The sequence below is a fragment of the Hermetia illucens genome, chromosome 4 (assembly GCF_905115235.1).
Source record: "Hermetia illucens chromosome 4, iHerIll2.2.curated.20191125, whole genome shotgun sequence".
NCBI classification, from domain to species: Eukaryota; Metazoa; Arthropoda; class Insecta; order Diptera; family Stratiomyidae; genus Hermetia; species Hermetia illucens.
The window spans coordinates 28,541,955-28,565,239 of NC_051852.1; positions in this window are offsets into that span (position 1 = coordinate 28,541,955).

Genomic DNA, 23,285 nt, shown 5'->3' on the forward strand with positions numbered 1-23,285 from the left:
TTTTGAATTTATCTTTTTTTTATGGTTGGTTCGACTAGTTCCTTCCTACTATATTTTTACAATCATTCGATAAAGATTCTTTTGACTATCTACCACACCTACGTTAGTACGTTCTCTCATTGTCGGAATTGATTAGTTTTTTAAGTCATGGAACCATGGATTTTCGTCCTTTCGTTTATATATTTCGCATGGTTTCCGTTTTCAATACACGTTCACTGCTATTTCATCTACTGTACATTTCAATCATTATCTTTTCGTCTTCAACCTTACATTCTAAATCGATTTGTCTTTTTCATATGGTTTTTGGTTTTCAATTTTAAAGTAGCTATGGAGGTTGATGTGGGCGGGGAGAGATGATATTTACTGTTTCCGTTTTTGTTTTTTTTTAATTTTTTTGTTTTGTTTTTTATTTTTTTTTTAATATTGTTATTATCTTTGAATAATATTGCATTTGGTTTTCCTTGCGTAGTAAAGTTAGACATTAATATATATTTCTTCTTTCGATTTAAAGATAGGCCAACGGTAAATATAAACAATATATAAAATTTAATAGTACCTTAAAACATATTTCAGATTTATTTTGTTATTGTATGTTTTGTTTCTATTGATATTTCTGTATATGTTGATGATGTATCGATACAATGAACGGTTTTTATATTCTATTTTACAATGGTAACTCATATGTATGGCGTGCCTGTTTTGAACATTGTCATGATAAAAATATTTACATAGTATCTGAATATTGAAACAATATATGAGATAACAGATAAAAACGAATTGGTATTATTCTATCAACAACTAGAACGCAAGAAATAACATTTTTCCGTAGATTTATTTAATTTGTTGATGCATTTTCGAGTTTTCAAATTCATTTTCTTATAAACTTTGTTAAATGTTGGTTTTTTACCATCTAGTCAATATCAGTGATTTTTTAGAAGCTGCTCAGCGTTACACTTTCTTTGTATCTTACACTTTTTATCTAGCTTTAAGCATGGTTTCGGTGTTATTAATTTTTTTTTTGTATGCTAAAATTTCGATTGAAAAAGGCGTTTGATTTCTATACAATTTTTCATTTTGTTTATTTTAATTGATGCAATTCGTGTTTCTTATGAGTATAATTTTGCTAAAAATTTTTTTTTACTATATTTCTACGCTTGCAATAAGATCACCCGACTTCCAGGATTTCTTCAATTTTTTTGAGTGTTGTAGAAAAATAGGAATTCGATGTTAAAAAAGGTTCAAGCATTCCCAAAGATGTGCCTAGGTCTTTTATGTAAGTGTTAGGTTTGAGGGATTTATAACAATTACAATTTTTTTAATGGAAGGTTCTAGAATGTTACCAAAATTAAATGCATTTTAATTTGGTGTTCTTGGTTAGTTCTTTATTAGTTCCTTAATTAGTTTTTTTTCAATCATGCCTTCTTATTTAATCTCTTTAGATCTTTCTTCAATAATAGCTTTACTTGTACGAAAAATTGGTTGGTTCATCTGTAATTAGACTGGTTTTCATAACAATGATAAATGAAAAGGAAACGAGAACGGTGGTTAGGTGATCGCCAAGGATTACTGTTTGTTAAGTAATGAGGCACAGCTACACCTCTTTCCGAGTTTGGCTTAGAATTACTGCTTAGGTCAAGGTAAGTAAGATCACCTCTACAGATTGGGCTGGTTGCTTTGAGAATGTGGGCAGGATTCTTTCCAAATTCTATTCCTAGCACCTAATTTATTAAAATATTGATTAAAAAACCGAAACATGTTGTCGGTTTGACCTCAAAAACTTGGGAGGCCTAAAAAAATTAAAGGGCTCAATTGAGTACTCCTACAACAGGGATCGAATGGGACCTTAAGCGTTCTGCATCCGTAGCAAGACAGCCCTCATTCGCCAAACAGTTCCTATAATAATGACTGGGACGGCTATAGCTTAAATGTTCAACACTGCTATGAATCCCAGGCGCTTCAAATCTGTCATAGTTGAGCGTCTACCCAACAGTTGATTGAGTGAGTTTGATTAGTTTAAGTCGAGGAGTGAATTTGATCTGAAGTTTTCGTGCCACTAAACGATGATGTTTTCATATTTATAGACCAACCACTAAAGAAGTAACTGGGAGCGGAGCTCATATAATTCTCAATCTTAACCCTCCGCTAAGGCTTTGCGTCAGCTACAACTCCCGTGCTGATCCAATCAGCTTACGATTTTCCGGATGTTTCAAAAGTAGTCGATAGTTCCTTGCTTTTGGCTATGCATTTATTTTCATAGGTCCAAATCAGACAACCAATCGCGAACTGACCTTTAAGCGCTTCCTTTTGCTCTGCACACTCCTTAGTACCATCATTGATGCTTTCAATAAAAGGCATGTGAGATTGCAAGGTGTCATGGTTTTCGACCAATATACCAACCAATTAATAGGTAACGACCACCAGTCCTAGGGAACTTGAGGTCACAGCAAAGATCAACCGCAAAACATGAGGCTGGGCGCAGAGGCTAGCGTGATCACTTCGGCAAATGGCTGTGATACCTTTAGTTGTCTTTTTTACATAAGCAAGCTCAGGGGTTTAGAATCAAGTCGGGTTTCTATAGGTGTAGTGCCAAAAGTGTCCTTCAGACCCATAATATGGCGATATTGTGGAAAAATAATTTCAGTTGTCGTGTCATTAGGGTCTTGGTAGGCCTCTTCAGAGGTCCTCGGAGATCCACTACAGATTATCTTTTTTCTCCATGCTGCTAGTTACCAGAAAGCAAGGAATAGAGAACGAAAAATTCGAAAGGAAAATCAAAACTGAACACTTCAAAGTTGGAAAGTGAGCGGATTATCTAAAAAGATATAGCTGAGAACTCAGTTGGTTATATCTCATGTTACGACTGCATGAGCCGACCTCTTTCTGGAAGCTGTTTTTTGATAATTAATGAGTTAGTTGAGTTAGACGACTAGCTGACGAGGTTTTACTTGGCTGTTGGTCATATTTTAGATGCGAGAGGAATTGGTGGTATGAATAAACGAACAAAAGCAATAGCTCGAGAACTCTCGTCCTTGCACGGTAAAAGACACTTAAATGGCCTCAAGCCAGGGTCGAATATTATACACCGAGAGCTGCGTCTTGAGCATGCGCATTTAGATCTTTATTTTGATGACTGGGCTAGTCAGGGTAGACTCTTTTTTCGAGAACTCATGTGACTAAGCATGGACTTAATTTTACCAAAAAAAAAAACACAATCAAGTTAGATGGAAAGGAAGTATTATCAGGCGCATTAGCAGAGGATAAACTGGGTTTTCAGCGGAGCAAAAGGGAATATATGAAGCAGTTCTGTTCGGACGCAAGCAAAAGAGGGATACTGAAAGGTTTCAGAGAGCTCTGAATGTCACGCCAATTTCGGCAGTCAGCAAGGACTCGCTGCTAGAGATCTGCGGAAAAATAGGCGACAGTAGAGTTCCGAGTGTACGTGGTGTATCGAACAATGGCCTTGAGTTCACTGTGAAATCCACTGAAATCTACAATAGATTGCCCCCGATTGTTGGAAGTTAGGTAGGCTTTTTAGATCGGTAGTGTAAAAGCAGATCAACCATTGATGCTATGAAATTGGTATATCCACCTGTCATTCTGCTATTGCCGATAGCTTTTTGCAACAACGAAGGCTTTGGTATAACATTGATGATGTAGCCAAGGAGTACTTTGTCTCCGTGGCTGTCCCACGCGGCCCACTGCTGTGAAACATCATGTATAATGATGTACCTAATTTTCCTGCTCTGGAGGAAACCATAGTGGCGAGTCACGCGGAGGAAATAGCCTTAGTTTAAGTTGCAAAGCATTTAAAAAATGCTGAGTTATGCTCATTGGAAGCAATCAGTGCTGTTAAGGTTTGATTAGAGAGCGCTGGACTTACACTTGCAGAGGAAAAGATAGAAGTGGTTGTTATCACCAAGGGCCATGCAAGAAAAATTACGCTCGCATTAGCATTGGGAATCATATCCAAGCCGATAATTGGGAGTGCATACTTGCGAAAAAGCATCCACTACGAGCACGGTTCTGACAAGGATAAACGTTCGATGGCTGGAATTACTTATAGGCTACTTGTAACCAGGGTGATGAGTTCTATCTTGTTGTATGCACTTTCAGTTTGGGGAACAGTACTGTATTTTTTTGTGTAACGAATATAAACTGAATGCGGTTTACAGACGAATAGCGCTAAGAGTGTGCTTTACTTTTAGATCCATATTAGATGATGCGGGGTTCGTCATTTTGGGAATGATGCGGCGTTCGTCATTTTTGGGAATGATGCGGCGTTCGTCATTTCGGGAATGATGTCGATTGACATTTCTCCTTCGTTGTAGATGAGAAAAGGTGGAAACTGGAAGTAGATGGTAATAACGAGGGGTCCACTCAAAAATGAAATGGGTAAAAATTAAGCCAGTGTTAAAAGACACAGGCCACAGTTTCACCTTCTTAAAAAAAAGATGAACTGTCAGGAGGTAGCACCAATCCATCACAGCGGATACCAGTCGAAGTCCCCTTGTGTGAAAGTCGTTGACTATTGGGTCTTCTATTGATGAGGCAGAAGACGGACGGACGGCTCCTAGCTCGGAAGCAACTGTTATTATGAGCGTGGCTTCAGGAGCTTGCAGTGAAAGTAAGTCGGCGAAAGGTGGCAATTATTGCTAACCTTGGAAACAAAGGAGTACTTCTCAACAGCGAGTACTAGCCGGCTATCCAATATTTTGAAAAATATAGTCAAGAATAGAGAGGCAGGCACTGCCGGCGAGCAGGACCAAAAAGACGATGTCTATTACCATGCTATTATCAGTGTAACTAACAACAAGTGCCTGGTGAGCCAGCCGAGGACAGCTGGCTACAGAAGGCTGGAAAAGTTGATTGTGCCAGCAAGAGAAGCAATATTGGTAACATTGTAGAAACCGGGAAATTATATAAAAAATATGGCACGCTCGTCGAAGCTCTCCAGTAAGAGGCCAAAGGTACCAGTTCCAACGGGTATCAAACTGTTTTCGGAGGTGTCGGACAGTGGGAAGGCCAAGCTGTTTGAAATATTGATTGATTACATTCTTCACAGCATATCCGGGCGAGGTAACACTTGCCCTATGTTTGAGCCCCTCCAGTTAGTCCGTGCTTTCACATCTTATTACGGTAAGAGTAGTTCTCATGGGATTTCTTCAATTAATGCGTCGTTAAGATTAGCGACCTCTGGAGTAGTGAAAAGTTTAAGCTGCTCGTGTATGACCAGATTCCTAAGAGGCATGTTGTTTTGATTTGGCTGCCGAAGGTTCAAATGGAGGGCAATTTCGTTCAATGTTAAGGTCTTCACAGCCTTGCAACGCTTACGGACGATTAGATATTACTAAAAGGGGAAGAACCTCAGAAGAATAGCTCGACTTTCCCATTTCTCATAAATGGAGAGTGTTTAGATGAACTTGATAGTGGGGACCACAAACTAAGGTTTGGGGTTAGAAATTCTACTGTCGATCCTCGAAACCTGACGATGGCCTTGATCCCGACTAACGAAATATCGGAGGATATGAAAATTTCCGTTTTCCATCTACGCAAGCAAGTGATGCTAAGGGTATTGTAGATCAACTTGCAGCATTCCAAGTGTGTCTATAGGTTTCCTCAGGAAGAAAGACATCGACGACGTTTTTACACGGGAGCGCTGGGTCGAAAAAATATGCCAATAAAAGAGATCCAGGAGAAATATTACAACATATTTTACAGCCTAAACATGCTGGTCGGTATAGTACCTTACATGCTTTCTGAGCGCTCACTTAGGCTCCAGTTATTTGGTCTTCGTTAAACTGGAATCGGTAGGAGTAGAGGACTTGAGGGGTGCCTATGTTAATACGGCGTCCATGGTTAAATCGACTGGCACTGGAGGAGTATTTAGCTTTTTGACAGCGGGAAAATCAATATCAATCAATTGTTAGTACTAATCCACCAGGGCAGCAAGCCGATTGTTTTCCAAGCTGAGGGAATTTTGAGAGATGGAAGAAGACCTTGATATAATTTCCTCGCAATAGAGTTTTCAAGGAGAACAACTGGAGAGTTATAAATCAGAAATCTTCCCCAGATCACAGCAGAAAACTATTTGATTTGGACTTTGTGCTAAAGTTACCCGAGCCATTGAGAAACCCTATGAGAACTGACAGAAGGTTGTTTGGTACGGTTGTTCGGGTTAAATATAGTCAAAATTCGAAACTCTACGAACGCAGTGGAAGTTGTCTTTAGAGTCGCGTTCCCTGTAAAACGTAACGAAAAGATACTACCACCGAGGTGCAATGAAGATCTGTATAATTTCAGAACGGTGACTATGAAAGTTGACAATAACTGCTATAAGTGTGAATACAGGCAGTCCAAAGTTATATAAAACTGTAATCAGCATTCGCGGTGGTTTTGGTTGAATTATTGTTAAAATACTAGAAGTATCAGTGACTGTGCCAGGACATTGGAACATACAGTGGTTCGTTCAAAGTCTCCCCCTCTCTTCTAAATAAAAGTGGGGATGCTTGTAGGATCACAGTCATCTGTGTTTATAATATGTATGTTACTGTAGGAGTTGTATTGAGGAAGGCAAGGCCTTTATAAGCTTTCTTTGTGTTGATCCAGCTCTAGGTACAGCAGCCAACCATCACTACCTAAATCATTTCTTGGCGATCTCAAGATAAGGCAGTTGTGATCGGCTGGCTCTAAAATTCAGAGACACAGACAAGAAAAGATATTTCTTAGAAGCTCAGATGGGAGCACAATTTTTTGTTGTTTTGCGAGGCAAAATCCAATAAATGGTTATAGTTATTATTCTAAAATATAACTCCAGTTCTTTCTGTTATCTTCAGGGAAAAATGTGAAGGAGGTTCTTGTAAAAATATAGATTAGGCTATCTGCGGAAAAGTGCGAAAGGAAGTATATACCAGAATGGGAAGCAAACAACAAGAGAAAGAATTTTAAAGAGGATTTGAATATTTCAAGAAAGGATTTATATTCCGCAGAAAGTTTTTGATTCTAGACTAGAAGACTAGAAATCACAATGACTTTGACTAGTAAACTCAACCATGAAGTGAAGCAATTGGAAGAAACGGTCTTAGGAGAGATATTGGATATGAGGATGTGACAATATTTCTGGAGAGTACGTTTGATTGTTGTGTAAACAAGGTTTACTGCGGCCGTTCGGAGAGTCGTTGTTTTTTTTTAGCTCTGGGTGTTGGCAAGGACTCTTCTGGGAGAGTGGTGGGAGGTGGCGCCCCATTTACTATTTTTCTCCTTCATGGGCTAGGAAAAATCTGTTAGCCATCAAAAGTAAGGCAAGGAAATAGAACAATGCGAAATGGTCAATCAATAGAAAGAAGACGACTCAACTCGACCTGATTAGATATTTCATAAGATAAGCTGAGTCGGACTACATTCAGTGAATGATGTCGAAGAGAATCATTCAGTAAATGATGTCGAATCAGAATCGAATGCATGAAATTCCTTTCCTTAATAGTATAATCTAAATGACGCGTTTCAAGTTTGAAATCTACCATTATATCGCTCTCCCCGTCGCTCCCTTTGAATCCGTATGCTGGGGAAACCAGCATAAACACTGGACGACGGTGATGAAGATGAAAATGTTGGGAAGGACCTCTGACGTAACCCTTTATGATCATATCTGGAATTTTTCCGACAAAGAAATCAAGATGCCTTACATTCACTGAAAAGACTGTCAATAGTCAGTCTTCATATTTGGACCCTGAAGTCCAGCAAAAAGTTGATATCAGCTTTTTCCTTTCGATGAAGAGTTTTGCAATTCAACATACAGACAAAGAACGATAATTTAAAAAAAACCGTCTGAAAAACCCAGTAAAGTAAAAATCGTTGAAAGGATGCTGATGATAGAAGGAACAGAAACTCTACATTACTAAGAAGAATTACTAAGAACTCACAGACTTTGAATCTACTGCGATTTTGAGAAATCAGGTCGTGGCTGAGGCACGGATTTTTGAGGTCTCACCAGATTCATTTTCCCCCCACGGAGCAATCTGCGGAAGACAGATTCTCCACTTCAGTGGAAAACTTGCACCCGGTGTCTATGGTGCGGTCAGCCGAAAAGGATAGTACAGCAACTCCCTTAATGAGAGGACCTAGAAACCTAACTATGGCCGGCCTGTCGGCGATATAGTTGCCTAACTCTTCCAAAAACGGTAGAGGAAGACTCGGCGGAAGGAACCTTCAGCCGCAAAGGAGAAGGGACCACAGGCTTGCCTGTCACAACCTTCTCCTCCGCCTGTACCAGGAAAAGCGGAGGAAAGGGAAGCTGGTGATATGGACGCAATAGGTGTAATTCGTGATATAGAAACAGATCAATGCAGCCTGGACACCGTGAACCTGGGAGGGCTCCCAGCCGACTACAACTATTGCGAAGGAAGGGCAAGTTTCTCGGGAATGCAGATATGGGCGTTGCTACACCACCAGGGGTGGCGATATCCAGAGAAATCGGACGCAAGAAAGCGGACTTTCGGCGGAAGGTGAGGACAAGCTGGTAATCTCGGTGAGATCGACACTGAATGCAGCAGATTTTTTAGTTAGCGGGGGTCTTCATATTAGACTATAATTATGTTTACAGACATAAGAGTTAGTGAAATTAACCTGCAGCATGTCAAAGCCTTTTCCTATATACTTTTTCCTATATACTGACAGGAAGGCTGGCAGAACTGTTCTTATGTAGTTCCATTACAAGAGCCATGGGATCATTTTATCAAAATCTACGGTATTGGATCAGTAAAGGAGACTGGGGCCTTCATCGATGAAAAATCATAGACCCCGAAGGCTGGGGTCCTGATGCAAAAATTGTTAGAGGCAACCATGCTCAGACAATTCTGCTTCCAGGACCTAGTAGTGGTCAACTTACAATACTAGGTTAATGGTAAGAGGAGATTCTTTTTGTCCTCCGTCGATGCAAGAAGTATGGGATCTGGTAGGGTATGCAGAATCAAGTGGTCTTGAACTATATATAGTTTGTGAAGCGAACGCTCGGCCTATTTGTTGGGGCAGTAGCAAATGCAATCCTAGAGGAGAGAAGCTATTTGATTTTATAACTTCAGCTGGCCTGATGTCCGCGAAAGTAGGGTGTGCATCTATGTTGCGGGGCCAAGAAGAAGTTAAGTAAACCATCTGCACTTCAAAGTTGTAAAATACGTGGCAAAGGAACATTGATTTAATGAGGTATGAGGCCATGATTGGTTAGAGCTGCTACTATTGAAGAAATGTAGAAATATTGAGGACCAAATAGCAATGCTAGTTCATGTTTCGGCAGCTATCAAGGTTACTAATGAGATGCAGTTGCCAAAATTTTGGCCAAGCTTTGTTATTCTATCCTGAATCGTTTTATGCTTGTCGAATTTGTCGCAGTTATTAAAAAATGTTATCGAAATTTCGGCTCAGTTGTAAATACGAAACGTGAATTTCGCTGTGAACTTGGTGCTAATCATAGCTTCAGTCCGTATGCATAGCAATGGATTTGAGCTTATATCCTTATAAGATAATGCTGGCGTAAGAATTGGTGCCAGAGGACCATGCCTACATATATAAAGAAGCAAAATTGTTGTTTTTGGAGCAACTAAAATCCACCTGTGTTCGAGCAAGCATCCATGTATCTAGGGATATTGACAATTTGGTGCTTTTTATGGTGAGGCGGCATCATTGGACTTTCTTCTGAAAAGACGATGGTGATTTTCTTTTCTTCTAAACTACATCAAGTCCTTAGTCTACGTTAACAAGTTAATCATTTGATTTGAGCTCGAGACCAATATTCGAGAGGCTATTGTCAGAATAACGCTGTACATATTCGACCGAGTCATTGAAAATTGCACCGGCGGTTTGAAGCACTACCAATGAAGCTGAGGCGGCCATTTGAATAATGTGCCATTTGTTGCTTCACTTAAATTTCCTTTGCCATTGTTCTTATCGGATAACTCTCTGTAAATACACTTCTTTTTGTTTCATATTTGCAGCATTTTGGGGTACGAAATGATATGATGGGCGCTGGTGTTATTGCTCTGTCTGAAAGTTTAGATTGGTGGTATGTTTAATTTGTATATCATTTGGTAAAGTCTTATGATAAAATCTTTGGAAATATTCAAACAGCCTTCCTCGCTTCGAAGGCACTTACATAAAAAAATGTACTATCAACAGTCTTCCTTTTCTCGTTAGCCTTTGCCCGGTTCACAAGCGGGATCGGCTGCGCCATTTTGTTTTATCAAATACCTGATTTGGATGTAGTCGTGGGGCCTTCAAATTGCCATCCAGAGAATCAAGCTACCATTGTTTTGGCCAGCCTTTGGTTCGCTTACCATCGACTTTCATTTTCAGACTAATCTTGAGCATACCAATCACGAAAGGATTATTTTTGAGCCCTGAAATACCCTTTTCTGTCTAAGTAAGCTCTGGAACTCAATCCCTCAAAAGAGAAGTTTCTAATAATTAGTCCAGATCTAGAAATGCTAGCTGATGAATTGAGAGGTTTTAAGGTTTTGAAAGTTATGTCGATGAAAGTGGTTGGCCCTTGTCAAAATATATTGATAAAGTCAAATTTATTCCAGTCTACATTTCAGAAATATCAATCGTCAGGTTAGCAACAGTAACAAAAGTCAGTTCGCAAACATCACAATACTCATCTATTGAAAGATTTGGATAAGTAGGAGCTATTCGGTGTGTTGCCTTTAAAAGAGTCATGATTCCATCCTTTCAGGGGGGGCTGTATACTATTATAATGCCAAGAAATCGGTGAAAAATTTCGTTGATGCGATTGAAGAAGTTTCAGCATCAATAGTTAAGCAAAAATTGCCAAAGTAGACCTCAACCTTTAATATTGCATGGACCGCGTTTAATTATGTTCAAGAATTCCAAACTACTTTGATGATCACCAAACAAAGAGAATTACTAGTATTGGTGGATGCCAAAATTTTAGGATTTTGAAATGTTTTATGAGTTACTACTCTGTTTTTACAAACAATTTCAAAAGAAAAGTTATAAATTATTATATAAGTATGTCTTTTAAATGTTTATGTTCTTCAGTACCTCACCAAAAACTGTATAGAAGGTGTCAAAAATATAAAGTAGTTATCATGAAACCGATTGAAATGATTGTATTATCGCTAATTGGCTTACTGTTCAGTGCAAAAGAAGTAATTTTGTTGTTGAGCTCAGAAAGTTAAGTTAGAGTGTATGGACTCAAAAATATATACGTAAATGTATGTATTTCATTTACTGTAAAAATTGTAAAATGTGTTGTATTTATGTAAGACGAAAAGCGACTTTTTTTCAAATATATTCTTGAAATTATTCTCATTATCCAACATCGCTTTCTTTTTTCAATTTCAGTAAAATGATATTAATTTCTTGGTTTATTAATTTTTCTTTTGTTATTTTACTTTCCTTCGTTTCCTTATATATTTCGCATTCAGTAGTAATATCAATAAAGCTTGAAAAAGTGGGTTTACAATAAGTTAGTAGCAAGCATATGTGGTAATTATTTATTCAATTAATTTTGCATTTGTTTTGGTCAGTTGTTTCTGGTATTGTTTTTTTTTCTTTTTTTTTGTTTAAATTATTATTGTGGACGGCACGTTAGTGAATTTATTTTTTAAATATATTTCTTATGCCAAAGTATCTTAAGAGCGCATTAAAATATTTTACACTTTTAAAGATTTATTTAAATTTATGAATTCATAGCAGGAGGTAATTCCATTAATTTTTCATATCTTTGCCAAACTTAATATATTTTTTAAAAGTAGATTTAGAGAGGTGTTAATTTAGAGAAAAATCAGTTTTTGGAATCGATGTACTATACCTCAACAGAAAACTCTAATGAACCGAATAAAATCTATTTTTTTTAGAAACTTATGGCATAATTAACAACTGGACTCACCCAAAATTAGACAAAAATATGAAATTTTGCATATTTGGGAATATTTTTTTCACAATAAAACATACGACAAAAATTAAGGACGCTATGCTTAAAAGCTTGCCAAATTGTCAAAATTCAAAACTAATGATATAATGAAGGTGTGTCCAGTACATTTTCATCAAAACTAAATTTTTAAAATTGGTTACAGGTCACTTGAAAAGCTTGAGTACTCTTTGCGTTCTCACGCTGAAACATCTGAATACTGCGGTCGCCATTTTGTTTTTAATTTTTTTTGTAGCCATGAAATCTTAATTTTATAGACTTAATAAAAAAAAAATATGTTAAATTTAAAGTTGATAGGTTTTATTGTTGTTTATGAGAGTTTTAAAATGATACTCATTTTTACATGTTTGACGCTAGAATAACCCCTTAAAGTGTAGTATCCCAACTACTTCTTCAAACGAGATTCGCCCTACTTTGCCTACGTAAATTTAAAAATATTTTCGCTAGAAACTGAATTTCGTATTCACTTATTATTTGAAAATGAATAAACAACGAAAAGATTATGTCTCTCACGATTCCATTTAATTACAAAATGTATGCTACATTTAGAAAGTTGCTGGCTTAAGTCTTTCGTTTTCTTGTATAAGATGAGTGCATCTCTCTACATGTTAAAAGAACTATTGCTTTCTCTCGCTATTGGGAATGAAAAACAAAGCATACAATTTCAGTTTAATAAATATGTTTCGTTCTAGCAGTTAAAATCCAGAAAGCATAGGTTCCAACAGCTTGAAAATGAAGCTGAGAAATATCAATCCAAGGGAGGAATGGGTGCCATACATTTCAGTCTCAATCTATAAGAGTCGAATCGAATTAAGATTATATGAATGTGGATATTGCATGTTTTGATTAAATCCAATCGCAAAGAGTTTACTTGTTGGGTTACTGGTTACTCAATTTTATCAGACCAGCAAAGTCCATAAAAAATTTATATTGTGCCCAAATGTACCGGAAACTGCTAAAAAAAATGAAGTTCAATTTCAAAATTACAAAACATGTTATATTGTTACAAAAAACGTTGGGCCTATTCTTCCGGATGTTCTTGTAGACTATACCAAATGAGGCATATTTCAGAAAACTCAACGCAGAGTTCCATAAATAGAGGACCAAGCTGTAAAAATTAATATTTACAGTGTGCCTTCGTGAAGGCATTCAAGGAAAAGAGGCATCGAATACTATTTTTTCTAAATACCAGAAGTCCTAAATTTTCAGGCTGACCTCTTTTAGTTTTCTGGATGTATAACGCGTGTTATTTCAGGGGATATTCAAGTGAGAATCTTACTTGACTGAAGGTTCGTTTATGGGTAAGAAGCGCTCTTGCTTCCAGTAAATCTTCTGAAAATCTACTAAAAATCTGTACTGAAGTGTATTGGTAACTTCTCTTTACGCAGGACCGTAAAAAAGGAAATCTGGGCTCGGGGTGAAAGCTAAGCGGAAAAATGAGGCCCGGGACGAAAATTATTTGGCTCTTTGGCGAAAATTCTAAATCCTTTTTTTCTGTTGAAATTTCTTTTCCGGGTCTTTGAGATAACTTCTCGCCCGGGGGAATCCTGGCTTTTCCACCTACTTTTCGTCAGAATTGTCTACCACATAACTTCCCATGGCATAAACCCCAATAGGGACTCCTGAGTCGTAAAGCCGATGGTTACGTCCAAGCTCACAATACAGGCGAAATGATGTAGTTTTGATAAATCTTGGGTTCCTCGTGAGTATTTGCCTGCAGTTGCTTTGCATTTAATGGCGATAGGGGTAGTCGATAATTTTAAGGTTATATACACCTTTCTCTGGTGCCTTTTTCTAGGGAACCGACAACAAAGGAAGAACTTAAGCGTTAAAAGGGTGGGTGGTACTCTGGTACCTCTCCAGAAGCAGCAAGCGATGGGTTCAATGAAGCGAAATTCATTGCTGCTGAAAACTCGTTCTATATCAAAGGTGATTAGGGGAACTGACCGAAATTTGAGGAAGCAGAAAAGAAAATCACCTCACTTCAAAAAATAGCTAAAGAACAGAGATTTGATATAACTTCTGTTTGAAACTAAAAATGTTGAGCTGTTTGAATTTATCAAAGACAGTTATACGATGTACCACTCAATCAATAATGGGAGCCATCGATAATTCGGAATACCGATAATTCGCATAAATTTGCCGATCTCTGGAGTTAATTTCCTTCACTTTCCACTCTCAATAATTGGTAATCCGGATATTTCGCACCAAATCGTCAGGCCTTTGACCATACGAATTATCGGGATTCTACTGTAAAATCAAATATCCAAAAGTTCTCCAGGAAGTGTACTGTGGTCACCACACGTGACCTCTAATTACACATGCGTACCCAGTAGGGGGACAAATAAAAGTGTTCGTGAGGAGAAGGTGGGTGCTTCAGGTTATAATAACAGATGCTTTAAATTTTGGACTTGGGCCACAGATGACCAGAGGAAAAAAGGGAGAAGATTGGATATTGTTAATCATTGAAGGCACAACTGATGTTTTAAGCAAAGTTTTAGACAAGGGAAAAAAGTTTTTACTGATGAAAACTCCCATTGTGCGCTGTGCTCCAAGTATCACATGTGATGTGATCTCAGTTGAAAAGGCATTGCTTCTAGGATGCCATTTTTGAGGACACGCTGGGCAGAAGAAATCAAGCCTAGTGATTGTTGTTGTAAATACTAATGAGCAAAATAAAACATTACAAAAAAAAACTGGAATTCGTTGCCTTCATTGGGTATCCAGAATGCGAAAATGCGTCAGCAAAAATTTCCACTTGCGCAAACGACACTCTTTCCATTGTTTTCAAAGACTTTGCCGCCATCGCATTTGCGCACTCCTCCGAAAATATTGCAACATCATTACTGAAATTAGTTTCTCCCAGCTCGTTAAGCACGATGTGCAGCACCATTTCAACACCTACTAGTTCCCCGATCTTCTCAAAGGTGCATCCCCTATCTCTCAAGAGGCTAGCTGTTGCAAAGAAAGAGTTTGATGATCTCAACAAACACGGTATTTGCATCCCTTTCAATAGCTGTTGGTCATCTGCACTCCATATGGTCCCTAAGACACACGGCGAATGGAGGTCTTGCGGAGATTACAGGCATTTGAATGCTCAGACAATTCCCGACTTATACCCTATTCAATTTATCCATGACTTTGTGCATTCATTGAGAAACTGCCGTGTTTTCACAACCTTGGATCCGATCATGGCTTCCGAAGACATGGCAAAAACGGCTATCCGTACAACTTTCAGGCTCTTTAAGTTCACCAGGATTCGAAGACATTTCATTTGTCCAACTTAAACTCCTGCTTCTTTCACATGGATGATGTTTTGGTCACCTCTTCTTCCGAATCTGGGAATTTGGACCATTTCGAGAGCATTTTTCAATGTATTCTTGAAGCCGGGCTTGTTCTAAACGTTGAAAATTGCAAATCCCTACAGAAGCAGGTGAAATTTCTCGGCCACAACCAGACTCAAACAAGGTACAGGTGATCAAAAACGTTCCCCTGCGAATGACGATAAAGTATCTGTGAAGGTTCTGGGGCATGTTAAACTTCTATTGTCGTTTCCTGCGCAAAGTTGCCCATCATAAAGCGCTCCACAACGGGTTCTTGTCTGGACGTAAAACTACAGCAGCTTGTTGATGCTACACTATTGGCATTTCCTCGGTCAGATGCACCCCTAACCGTGTTTGTCGCTGCCGGAGGCATAGCGCCTCGCCAACTTCGACAACTGAACTTCGTTAGTCAGTTTACTTCCGACATCCAACATGTATCTGGAAAAGACATCGTCGTTGCGGACGCTTTGTCACGAATCTATACGGTAAGAAAGTGACGTGGAGCTTCAGAGCTTGAGGGCGAACTCTAAATACAAGTTCCAAATGAAGTTACCTATATTCGGCTCAAATTCCTAATTACTATGCGAGACCTTAGACAAGAGACGTAGGCCATTTATTCTGGCCGATTTTCGCAAGGAAATACTCTACGCAATACAAGATCTTCCGCATCCAGGCACCAGGACGACGCTATTCACTGGAAAATACTTCTGGGCGCCCATGAGCAAGGACGTAAATTCTTGGGCCAGACAGTGCATCGTGTACCACAAATGCAAGATCGAAAAGCACGTAAAAACGGCATCATTGGTCCTTTGCGAGATTCGCACGGATACCAGTATTGCCTCACACTCATCGGCAGGTTTACGAGGTGGCCTGAAGCAATATTACCTCTGACTGTCGAGAATGGATCCCGCACTTTATTGTACTAGCCGTAATCATCACGAACCCTGGATTGCGGTTTGAGTCTACTCTCTTCTCGGAGTTAGGCAAATTCTTGGGTTTCAAATGCCACAGTACCACTGTATACCATCCGCAGTCCAATGGGATGCTGGAATATTGGCACCGGACACTAAAGGCCAAGACGTCGCTGGTGGCGACCCATCGTGGTAGCAGTATTTGCCTTTCGTCGGATTTCATGGCCAACTCCGCGGAGATAGTGTACGGGAAAAATCTGGGACTCCCCGCCGACCGAGAGCAGGGTTAAGCGACTCCAGCATGCTGCATCTGTTCAGGGACGCGGTTTTAAAACTGTGGCCGATTCCACCTTTCGGACATACGACGCCATAGGTCGACACCCCAAGGACTTCGAGACATGGTGGAGGTACTCATTAGGGTGGACGCTCCTCGCACGCCGCTGCACTCCTCATATGAGGGCCGCTTTAAAGTCTTCGAGCCATGGGAGCATTCCTTCAAGCAACGTTCGTTGCGGGCGCACATGGATCTCCCTGTCGAGGTTGAAGATCTTCACCGAACCGTTTACGTATAACGTATTCGCTTATCTACTGGTGTGAATATCAAATGTGTATTTGACTTTCCGAGTTCTTTCATTTAATGAAAGGAGAGCCAGGTAATTTTGACAGCGGGTATTTCGTGTGGCTTTTCTGTTTCTTTCGAATTATGTAAGCAACCTGGACTAATGAAAACATGAAAGTAATTACGTACAACTTGTAATGGTTGACAGAAAGCGTTTTACTTGACACTTTAGATTTGTTCATAATTGCAATCGTAGAAATATCCTAATTCTTGTCATACCAGAAAGAGATGAGGTAATTGAACCCTTATGAACTTTCCCTGATAATTTATGATTGCGAATTTGTCCACTGGGCCTTGGACCTTAACTTCCATAAATCCAGCATCTAATGATAAGCCCCATGTAGAGTACAAAGAGACTACTTAGCACCCTTCTTCTTTTTTTTATCCTTTGTCCCATTCACAAGCGGGGTCGGCACTTCGTGATCAGCTGCGCCATTTTATTTTATCAAAGGCCTGATGTGGATGTAGTCGCGAGGCCTTAAAATCAGCATCCAGTGTATCAAACCGTGGTTTTGGCCGGTTTTTCGGTCGCTTACCGTCGATTTGGATGTTTAGACCGGCAAGTGAATTTTTCCACAATTGGTGCTACACCATGTTGATTGTGGGTATCCTCATTTCGGATGTGATCAAGGCCCTCAAAAACAAAAAGACGTCTTCCATTTTTGACTCTTTTAAGGTTGCGTCTAAAAAGCTAAGAAAAAGAACGAAAAGTTGAAAAGAAACTTTGGAACAATTTCTATATCCAGTACGGATAAGATGTCATACGTACTCGTATGCTGCGTGATGCAAAGCGAGACCTGGGTAATGAGCACACAAGAACGTATCAGGGATTGATGTCTATAGATGCTCCCCTTAGGACGTAGCCCAAAAATTATTCAGAAAATGGGAATTTCATTTGACAATACAAGCTTCCTTGCAGTTATACATTATATTGGCTAACAAAAATGAAGCTCAAAAAGAGAATCCAGACCTAATTCTTATTAGTTCTCCAATAGTTGGTGAGGAACGGGAAGAAAGGCACGTCACTTGCTACATTATGTCCCCAGTGACCATTATGAATCATCGTTTAGGAATTGTACGGCCGAAGATGGGGGAGACCTGAATGGTATATGAAAGCCATGTATGAATGAACCTTTATGCTGGTTTGGTTAGAACTGAAGAGTATACCGGAAATGTCACAGAAGAGAGTAAGAGTATCTCATCAGTTTTCTAGTAGAAGATCCAACAGCTTCTAGGGTAGTGTTATCGGGTCGGACTAGTAACTTTAAAAGTAGCTGAGAGAGCATATCCAAGCAAGAGAAGTTGCTTTGGACAATTATCCAAAGAGGCTGACATAAACCCATGGGCAAGTGCCTAGAGAGTTACATTAAAAGTACTTCGATTTTCTTCAGAATGTGATGGAGGTATTATTCGGACAAGAAGACAGAATCCACGGCAACTACTTTCAGATACCCTTCATTGTGTGATAATTTCTGCAGTAACGAGTGAATACCTGCTTTAAATCAGTAGCAGAACAGGTACCAAAGAGCGCACCAGACCTCGACAGTGTATTCAATAAGGTGTTTTAGTTGGCGGTTACCGACCCAGTTTTGGAAACTAAGGAACAAATGCTGGAGCAAGAAGGCTGTAACTGGCTGTTCCCCGTTTTTGAGATGTTGGACCTTACATTGATAGTAGAGTTGGATCTTACATTGATACCAAAAACTTCCCAAATGCCTTCAAATTTATTATTGGCTTGAGAAAAAATGTAATTCAAAGAAAAAGTCGTGCTAGCGAGTTTTGGACAGTGATTATCCTTGACGTAAGCACGCATTCAATTTGGCTAATTGAAGTAGTAAGGAGGTCTCCGGCGATGATTGATGTACATAATTATTTAGGTGCACTTACCGACAAACTTTGTCTGACATTGAAGAAGGGACGAAAAATAACCTTATTTCCATAAGTGGACCACAAGTTTCTGCCCTGCCTTACTGTATTTCATTTGGTAAGGCGACAAGGATAATATAGGTTATATCAACGGGTTGTAAAACATGTTGAGAGTACTTAGTTGTAGTTATGCGAAATAACAGCTATCAAATACCTTAAGGTAATGGTGGGCACCAGGCAAGCAAACCCTATGATGATGACGATATCGAATTGGTGGTCTTCGGGGCAAAATCGAGATGTCTGTAATTTTTTCTTTTTGCTAAGGCAGGCTTAGAGTTAATATTGGTTGTTCGTCGTTGATGATGCTAAACGACATGCTTTGCAACACGCATGAGGTATTCAGCCTTGGTCTGCCAAACGCCGAAGGGGTTGGTGGATCTACAGACCTTAAGCTCAAGGGACTTGACAGATTAATTAACTTTCATCCAATTTCTCATACAGTTCAGCTAATTACTGCAGTTGCAGATTTGGTTCTAAAAGAAATAAGGCGGGAAACTGGAAGCTGAACGATTCAGGTATGAAAGATTTTGTGTATTTCTTTTAAAAAAACATTTGAGTGGACATTTGTTCCACTAGTACCTAGCGCGTAAGGTATGTATATTTTTTTGAGAATATCCACTTTCGGGTGATATTGAAATCAAAGTCTTGAATTTGAACAGAAGCGGCAATTTTGACCTATTCTAACTTTGTTAATAATAGTGCAATTTGGTAGGATCATGCTTCATGTTATAACCTACGTTGCTGCATTGGTGGTTCTAGGATGATCTTAAGGGGGGTTTGTAGTCAATTACTAAAAATTATAGTAATACTTTTCATCATCATCATCAACGGCGCAACAACCGGTATCCGGTCTAGGCCTGCCTTAATAAGGAACTCCAGACATCCCGGTTTTGCGCCGAGGTCCACCAATTCGATATCCCTAAAAGCTGTCTGGCGTCCTGGCCCACGCCATCGCTCCATCTTAGGCAGGGTTCGCCTCGTCTTCTTTTCCTACCATAGATATTGCCCTTATAGACTTTCCGGGTGGGATCATCTTCATCCATACGGATTAAGTGACCCGCCCACCGTAACCTATTGAGCCGGATTTTATCCACAACCGGACGGTCATGGTATCGCTCATAGATTTCGTCATTGTGTAGGCTACGGAATCGTCCATCCTCATGTAGGGGGCCACAAATTCTTCGGAGGATTCTTCTCTCGAACGCAGCCAAGAGTTCGCAATTTTTCTTGCTAAGAACCCAAGTTTCCGAGGAATACATGAGGACTGGCAAGATCATAGTCTTGTACAGTAAGAGCTTTGACCCTATGGTGAGACGTTTCGAGCGGAACAGTCTTTGTAAGCTGAAGTAGGCTCTGTTGGCTGACAACAACCGTGCGCGGATTTCATCATCGTAGTTGTTATCGGTTGTGATTTTTGACCCTAGATAGGAGAAATTGTCAACGGTCTCAAAGTTGTATTCCCCTATCCTTATTCTTGTTCGTGTTTGTGTTTGACCAGTGCGGTTTGATGTTGTTGGTTGATTCGTCTTCGGTGCTGACGTTGCCACCATGTATTTTGTCTTGCCTTCATTGATGTGCAGCCCAAGATCTCGCGCTGCCTGCTCGATCTGGATGAAGGCAGTTTGAACGTCTCGGGTGGTTCTTCCCATGATGTCGATATCGTCAGCATAGGCCAGTAGTTGGGTGGACTTGAAGAGGATCGTACCTCTTGCATTCACCTCAGCATCACGGATCACCTTCTCGAGGGCCAGGTTAAAGAGGACGCATGATAGCGCATCCCCTTGTCGTAGACCGTTGTTGATGTCGAATGGTCTTGAGAGTGATCCTGCTGCTTTTATCTGGCCTCGCACATTGGTCAGGGTCAGCCTAGTCAGTCTTATTAATTTCGTCGGGATACCGAATTCCCTCATGGCCGTGTACAGTTTTACCTTGGCTATGCTATCATAGGCGGCTTTAAAGTCGATGAACAGATGGTGCAACTGTTGTCCATATTCCAACAGTTTTTCCATCGCCTGCCGCAGAGAGAAAATCTGATCTGTTGCTGATTTGCCTGGAGTGAAGCCTCTTTGGTATGGGCCAATGATGTTCTGGGCGTATGGGGCTATCCGGCCTAGCAAGATAGTGGAGAATATCTTATAGATGGTACTCAGCAACGTGATACCTCTATAATTGCTGCACTGTGTGATATCTCCCTTTTTATGTATGAGACAGATTATGCCTCGCTGCCAATCGTCAGGCATTGATTCGCTGTCCCATACCTTGAGCACAAGTTGATGAACCACTTGGTGTAACTGGTCGCCTCCATATTTAACCAATTCGGCTGTAATTCCATCGGCTCCTGGCGACTTATGATTTTTTAGCCGATGAAGTAATACTTTTAGTAAATTTATTTGAACAGATGTCTGTACGGAGAGTATTTCGGAGCCTAGGCACCATATAGCGGCAGCTTCTTGATTTTTTTGTAGAGTTTTGGGTTTGGTGGTTCCCAAGAATGGGTCCGTGAAAGAAATGATCGCTTTAGTCTCCTGGCACTCCCCAACTTCCTAAGAAATGTCAAAGCTAAGACCAGCTTCGGAAAGTACTAACCGAGACTTTTGATATCCCACATGACTATATTTGGTTAAAAAAAAATTGCATCCCCCCCATTTGAATGTATGAGGACTCCCTCCCCCTTAAATTAGATATAGAATGATGTAACTCGCCGTATGCGTTAGCGTTCGCAGTTCAGCAAATTTGATGTCAATCGCTGTAACTGTTTTAGAGAAAAATGTGTGTGACACACAGACAGACATTGAACTGATTTGCACAAAGGCACAAAACCATCAAAATGGAAATCAAGAAAATTCAGAAGTGGAGTGAGCAGCTGAAAAGTTTTATGGTCTCGAGTTTTGAGAGGAATTGCCAAAAGTGGCCTTATTTTCTATCTGGTTTGTATTTAGTTGCAATGCCAGAAGCCTGGCTGGATTTTATAGGGTGAGATTTTTTATTTTGAAAGGAGGAAACTGTGATTATAAAATATGGTCAGGTTCTTGCATATATTGCTGTTCACGCAGATTCTGTAAAGAATGAGCCTCCAATATTAAGTTCGGAGTAAGGTGTGCAATGTACTGGTGGTTATTTTGTCAATTAGGCACTACCGGGACCAGATTATGGACTTCGAGGTAAAAGACGGGACAAATCGGGTCTGACATGATAGCTAACCAGGCGCTGAGTGTCTCATGCACATGTGCGCTTATGCGATGGTGGTTACTCAATCTGTCATCATGATCCTGTAGTTAATAGAAGAATTGGGAAGATTTGGGATACTAGACGATACCAAATATAATGGCCTAGCCACTGACTAATGGTAAGTGTATGCGCTGACTCAATTCAGTCATATAGAAGCACACCTAACCTGTTTTTTTCATGACAATAATTGAGTCTGTTAAATTTCGAAAAGAATAAGCATCACTAAACCTGCAAATTCATAAATTTAAATATGTTTTCTTTCTTATTTACTGGCTAAATTAAATTGGATTGCTTAATCACTTAGTTTGTAGAAAATAATTAAAGCTAACCACATGCGAATTTTATTTTTTTAACGTGATGCGTTTTGTTCGTCTTCGCTTTATTATTTCTGTACAAATTTTATTCACTTTATTGTACATACCAATTATATTTTTGAGTCTTTACTTTTTTTTATTTAATTGCAAACGTTTCCTCCTCTGCTTTTAATATTAAGTTGTTTTATTAATTAGTTCTATATAATACGACTAATTATTGCATTTAATTGTTCATTAAATCTTCCTTCCATTTACAAGCAAAAAATTTGTTTAAATGTTACTCTATTATATGGCTATATGTTAAATTAAATGTTTGCGTCTATTCAAGTGAAATTTTTAGTGCAACTAAATAATAGTCTTTAATAATATAAAGTAGGATATTAATTTTTCATCTTTCCTGTTTTTAATTCAAGTTTCCATCCATGATAATTCGTTTGAATGGTTGTGGTTATACGAAAAATGTTGATATAATTATGTTTATAAGATAATTAATAGAAATTATAACAATTGTAACAAAACGTTCTAATAATAACAACCCCTTACATCACTTATTTTCCTATCTATTGCCCTTTTGGTGTATTAACAAATGATTAAATGTAATACTTTTGAAATAAAATTATATAATAAAAGGGAATAAATATTAGACAAAATTAAAAATTATTAAATAATTAAATATTAATTATTGTTATAATAGTTAAAGATTAAAATTATTAATAATTATTAAATAGTTAAAGATTAAAATTATTAAACGATTATTATTATATTTTAAAAGATAGTTTTTTAACAATTTCAATATACTGTACTTGCAGAATTGAACTGCTTTTCAACCTTTTATATGAATGTTACTTCAATTTCCTTTGTTAAATGTTCAGAACTTGTACTTATTGCTTTTTCCGTTTCATTTTGTTCCACTTCAAATATTCACATTAAATTCTATGAATTTTTAACTTTTTCCAAAATTTTTAATGAATTAAATAAAAAACAAAGAATGTCTTGAAAAATATTTGCTAAAAATTATAA